Source organism: Octodon degus, unplaced genomic scaffold (genome assembly GCF_000260255.1).
Source record: "Octodon degus isolate 3935 unplaced genomic scaffold, OctDeg1.0 scaffold00143, whole genome shotgun sequence".
Classification (NCBI taxonomy): Eukaryota; Metazoa; Chordata; class Mammalia; order Rodentia; family Octodontidae; genus Octodon; species Octodon degus.
The window spans coordinates 7,562,827-7,569,008 of record NW_004524719.1 but is presented as its reverse complement, the minus strand read 5'-3'; positions in this window follow the sequence as shown (position 1 = coordinate 7,569,008).

Here is a 6,182-nt window from a genome sequence, read left to right as displayed (position 1 = left end):
TATGAAATGGTTTATGCATACAATAAACAATCTATACATGAATTTGCAATGCCAAAATATCATCAATTTATAACAGAGTTTTGAGCGTTAAGCAAATATCCACAGAATGTGCACTGGAAGAATTGAGAATTACAGTTAACACAAACAATGACAAAAAGCTATGTATATACTGTTTATCTCTTATTGATTTACAAATTTTGACCTTATGTGTTAGAAGACAAAAAAATCAGCAGTCTCTTTGGCCAGAAAATGGCTAAATTTTTCATCACCTAATATTTCCAAAGACAAATTATTTGAAATAAATTACTTACACAAAAGTCTTTTGATCCTTAAGGCAAGGCTGTTATTACAGTGAATGATGTAAACCTAAGAACAAATTTTGATTTTATTCAATAATAATTTCTTATATTCCCAGCATTTTATGTGAATGGAAAAATTATACTAAAATTAGAACTATTTAACATCTATCATAAAGGAATAACCCGGAGTGTGTGGGACAGCTTCCAGCTACCTTGCACCAGTGGGACCTACCAGTCCCAGCTCAAGTGCAGCATGGGTGAGACCCTCTTCCATCCCCTTGGGAAGACCCCCACCACTCCGCAGCACTTCCCCCACCCTGAAGCTGAGTAGGAATTTCTGCTGCGTTCTGGGATCCCACAGACCAGGTCCTAGCCCAGGCCCAGTGAGCGTGTGGGTGACCTTCCCACTACCCTGCACCGACAGGACCTACTGGACCCAGCCCAAGCGCAGCATGGGTGAGACCAACTTCCACCCCCTTGGAACGCCCCCCAACACTCCGTGGCATGTCCCACACCCTGCCTGCCAAGTAGGAATTTCTGCCGCATTCTGGGAACTTACAGATCCAGTCCTGACCCAGGCCCAGTGAGTGTGTGGGAGAGCTACCTCCCTTACACAATGAATCAACAACTTCTGAAATAAAGAAACAGCTGCAGAAAGGTATAGAGGAACTCAGATTGGAAATGAAAAAAGAAATCCCTGAATTAATAACATCTACAGTAAAAAATCAAATGCAGAAATGTATGGAGGAAACCCAATGCCCACCAAAACAAGTGCAGAGAACAATAGCTCAGCTCAAATGTTTGAATTAATAGCATCCATATTAAATAAGCAACAGCAGAAAGTCATAGAGGAACTCAGAGAGGAATTATTTTCTACTAGCTCAGGTCAAATGTACAATTTAATAGCGTCGATAGTAAATAAGCAAAAGCAGAAAGGTAGAGAGGAACTCAGATTGGAATTTTCTGAAATAAGTAACGAATTCTCAGAACTCATAGCGTCTGAAGTAAAGAATCAACTACAGAAACATAGGGAGAAAACCCAATCTAAAAAAATAAACCACTGCACTAAAAGAATTCATAACTGCTTGTAAAGAAGACACTGATAAAGAAAAAATAGAGGAGATTAGAAAAATGACGGACTCCTTGAAAGAGCAATACAGGAAAGAAATAGATTGCATAAAGCAGAGTTCAAGAGATAGAGAGGAATTTAAAATCTCAATCACAAGCTTTCAAAACCATTTAAGTGAAAGTGAAGACAGAGTTTCAGATCTTGAACATGCTGGTGCAGCTAGTGAAAAGGTAAGTAAAGATCACTAAGACAAATAGGATGCAGAAAAAAAAATCACTTGCAAGACAATGAAAAGATGAATAATGTGAGACTAATAGGCATCAATGAGAAAAAAGGAGTCAATACAAATGACATTAACAAATATGGGCAGAAGTAATAGCAGAAAACTTCCCAAATATGAGGAAACAGTCTGACATTCGGGTAACCGAAGCATAAAGAACGACAAGTAACCTCAACTCAATGAAAAACACACTGACACATAGAATAGTCAAGAGCCAAGAAATTCAGCACAAGAATAATATGCTGAAAGCCACTAGTTAAAAGAAGCAAATCACATTCAAAGACTCCTCTTCACAAACCATGAAGGTAAGAAAAGCATGGAGCAAACTACTTCAAGTAAGCTATGAAAACAAATTCCAGTCCAGATTACTATAACCTGTAAAACTCTTCTTCAAGTTTGATGGAGAAGTGAAATACTTCCATGACAAAGAAGAAATAAAGAATATCATGATGACAAAGCCAACTCTACACATGCTACCTAAAGATGTTCTAGAGAGGGACCAAAATGATCATAATCCACAAATGAGATCAGAAGCACCAACTAAATAGGGCAAGCAGTTAAACACAGGAGAAAAAGGAGTAAACGACAACAGGTAAATAACATGTCAATCAAAAGTCAATACATCTTTATTCTAACCATCAATGTAAATGGACTCAATTCACCAATTAAGAGAAATAGACTGGCACAGTGGATTAGGAAACAAAATCCAACAATATTCTGTATACAAGAAACACATTTAACTCATAAAAACATTCATAGGCTGAAAGTCAAAGGATAGAACACAATAATACATGCACCAGCACCCCAGAAAAAAGCAGGGGGAGCAATCCTACTCTCAGACAGTCCCAACTTCAAACCAACAATGATCAAGTGAAATAAAGAAGGCCATTATATACTGGTTAGGGGAAAAATGCAAGAGGAAGAGGTAACACTCATAAATATGAGCACCCAACTATATAAAGCAAATCCTAATGGATATGAGAAATCTAATATCCATACCACAATCTGAACAGGAGACCTTACACGTCCTGATCTCCAAAATATCGGTCAACCTGACAAAATCTTAGCAAAGAAATAACAGAACTGAATCAGAGCTTGAAACAAAAGGACTTGGTGGATATATAGAGTGTTCCACCCAAACACAGCTGAATACACATTTTTCTCAGCTGTACATGAGTCATTTTCTAAAATTGATCACACACTGGTCCATAGGTCATGGTAAGTATATGTAAGAAAACAGAAATTTTCCAATGCACATTATCTGACTACAGTGCAAGGAAACTGGAAATAAAGAAGAGAAACCAGAAAAAAATTCTAAGTACATGGAAATTAAAGGACACTCAACTCAGCAACCAAGGGGTCACAGATGAAATTAAACAAGAAATTCAACAATATCTACAATTCAATGAAAATTCAATCACACCTTATTGCAATTTATGGGATATAATGAAAGCAGTTCTCAGAGGGAAATTCATAGCTGTGAACTCATAAGGAAAACAGCATGGGAACAAATAAATACCCTAATGCTGCACTTTCAACAACTAGAAAAGGAAGAGCAAACCACACCCAGAGCACAAAGATGGGAAGAAATCATTATAAATAGAACAGAAATTAATTCAACTGAGAAGAAGAAAACAATTTAAAGAATTAAAAAAGCAGAAAGCACCTTCTTTGAAAGATTAAATAAAATTGATAAGCCCCTAGCTAACCTCATCAAAAAGAGGAAAGAAAAAATTCAAATACAAGCAATAAGGAATTAATAGGCTGTAATAAACACAGACACAGTGGAAATTCAGAAGATTATCAATAGCTACTTTCAGAATCTTTACTTTCAAAGAATAGAAGACAAAGACAAAGTGGAAAGACTCCTAGAAAGGTACAAATTACCACAACTGAATTGAAAAGATATAACCACTCTTTATAGCCCAATAACAACCAATGAAATACGAGATGTAATTAAAAACCTAACCACATAGAAAAGTCCAGGTCTGGATGGATTCACAGCTGAATTCTACAAGAAATTTACAGAAGATGTAGTTTGAGGAGTACCTCAAACTCTTTAATGAAATTTCAAAGGAAGCAATCCTCACAAAAGCATTCCTGGAATCAAGTACTATACTGATACCAAAACCAGGGAGAGACACAACTAAAAAAGAACTACAGGCTAATCTTGATCATGAACATAGATGTCAAAATCCTCAATAAAATCCTAGCAAATAGAATAAAGCAAATCATCAAGAGGATCATACACCATGACCAAGTAGGATTCATCCCAGGGACACAAGGATGGTTCAATATTTGAAAATCTATAAATGTAATACACTATATCAATAGAGTGAAAACTAAAAACCACATGACCATCTCAATTGATGCAGAAAGAGATTTTGACAAAGTCCAACACTCATTCATACTCAAAGTCCTACAGAAAATTGGAACAGATTGCCTCTACTTCAATCTAGTAAAAACCATTTATGAAAACTCAATGGATAACCTAATCCTAAATGGGGAAAAACTGAAATATTTTACTCTTAGATCTGCTACAAGACAAGGATGACCTCCATCACCACTCCTATTCAATATAGTTCTGGAATCATTAGCTACAGACATTAGACAAGAGAAAGAAACAAAAGGAATAAGAATAAATAAAGAAGAAGTTAAATTGTCATTATTTGCAGATACCATGATAGTTTCTTGGAAGACCCAAAAATTCCACCAAGAAGATACTAGAATTAACACAGAAATTCAGTAACATAACAGGTTATAAAGTCAATACCCAAAAGTCAATTCCATTCCTCTACACAGACAAAAAACACACTGAGAGGGAAATTATAGAAACAATACCTTTTACAATATCACCAAGGATAATTAAATACCATTGAATTAATCTAACTAAAAAAATCAAATATATTTTCAAAGAAAATTATAGTACTCTTAAAAATGTGATCATAAAGGATTTCAGAAAATGGAAAGATATTCCATGCTCCTGGATAGGAAGAACCAACATTGTGAAGATGGCCATACTCCCAAAATTGCTGTACAGATTTAATGTAGTCCATATCAAACTACCACCAACATACCTCACAGAGCTAGAGAAATCATTCCTAAAGTTATTTTCAACCAGAAAAGACCTAGAGTAGCAAAAGCAATCCTGGGCATAAAGACAAGGCAGAAGGCATTATAATTCCTGACTTGAAATTACACTACAAGGCTACTGTGATAAAATCAGAATGGTACTGGCAACAAAATAGATTTGAGGATTAGTGAAATAGATTAGAAAAACTGAAGCCTCTATGAACATACTCAGCCACCTTATCTTTGACAAAGGGGCCAAACATACTCACTGGAAGAAAGATAGCCTCTTTAACAAATGGTGCTGGAAAAACTGGCTCTCTACATGCCGAAAACTCAAACTTGACCCAGGTCTATCACCATGCACTAAACTAAAGTCAAAATGGATTAAAGATCTAAACATTAAAGCAGAGACACTAAATCTCCTGGAAGAGAAAGTAGGAGGAACTCTTGAAGATATAGGAGTATGGAAAGAGTTCATGTAAAAACTCAAATGGCATGGGACACACTTGAAAGAATTAACAACTGGGACATGCTCCTACTGAGAAGTTTTTTCACATCAAAAGAAATTACCAACAAAGTGAAAAGGCAACCCACAAATTTGGAAAAAATCATGACAAATAAGTACTCAGACAAAGGTCTGCTCTCTAGAATCTATAAAGAACTAAAAAACACCAGGGCCCCAAAATTTAAAAAGCCAATCCAGAAATGGGCATCCGAGATGAACACACGCTTCTCAGAGGAAGAAATTAAACAAGCGAATAAATACATGAAAAAATGCTCCACATCGCTAGCCATTCATGAAATGCAAATTAAAACCTCATTGAGATATCATCTCACCCCAGAAAGAATGGCTATCATAAAGAAATCACCCAACAACAAATGTTGGAGAGGCTGTGGGGAAAAAGAACCCTTCTCCACTGCTGGTGGGAGTGTAGACTGGTGCAACCATTATGGAAATCAGTATGGAGACTCCTTAGAAAAGTTGGTCTGGAAATCCCCTTTAAACCAGCTTTTCCTCTACTGGGAATTTTCCCAGAGGATCTGAAAACATCATATCATAAGGATATATGTGTGCCTATGTTTATAGAGGCACAATTTGTGATAGCCAAATCTTGGAAACAACCAAGATGCCTATCACCTGAGGAATGGTTGAAAGAGATGTGGTATTTTTACACAATGGAGTATTACTCAGCTATAAAGAATGATAAACTTGAAGCCTTTATATTGAAGTGGATGCCACTTAAAGATATACTCATAAGTGAAATAAACCAGACGCACATTTGTAAATATTGTATAGTTTCCCTAGTGTAAGAACTCAAATGAAGCATTACAAATAGAAAGATATAATACAAGTAAAAGGAAAGCAGGAACTCAAGGACTAACTAATTAAGAGAGGGAAAGGGGAAGATCTAGGAAACATGACAGTGACAAGCCATACAGTTATATGTAGGAAAAGGAATAT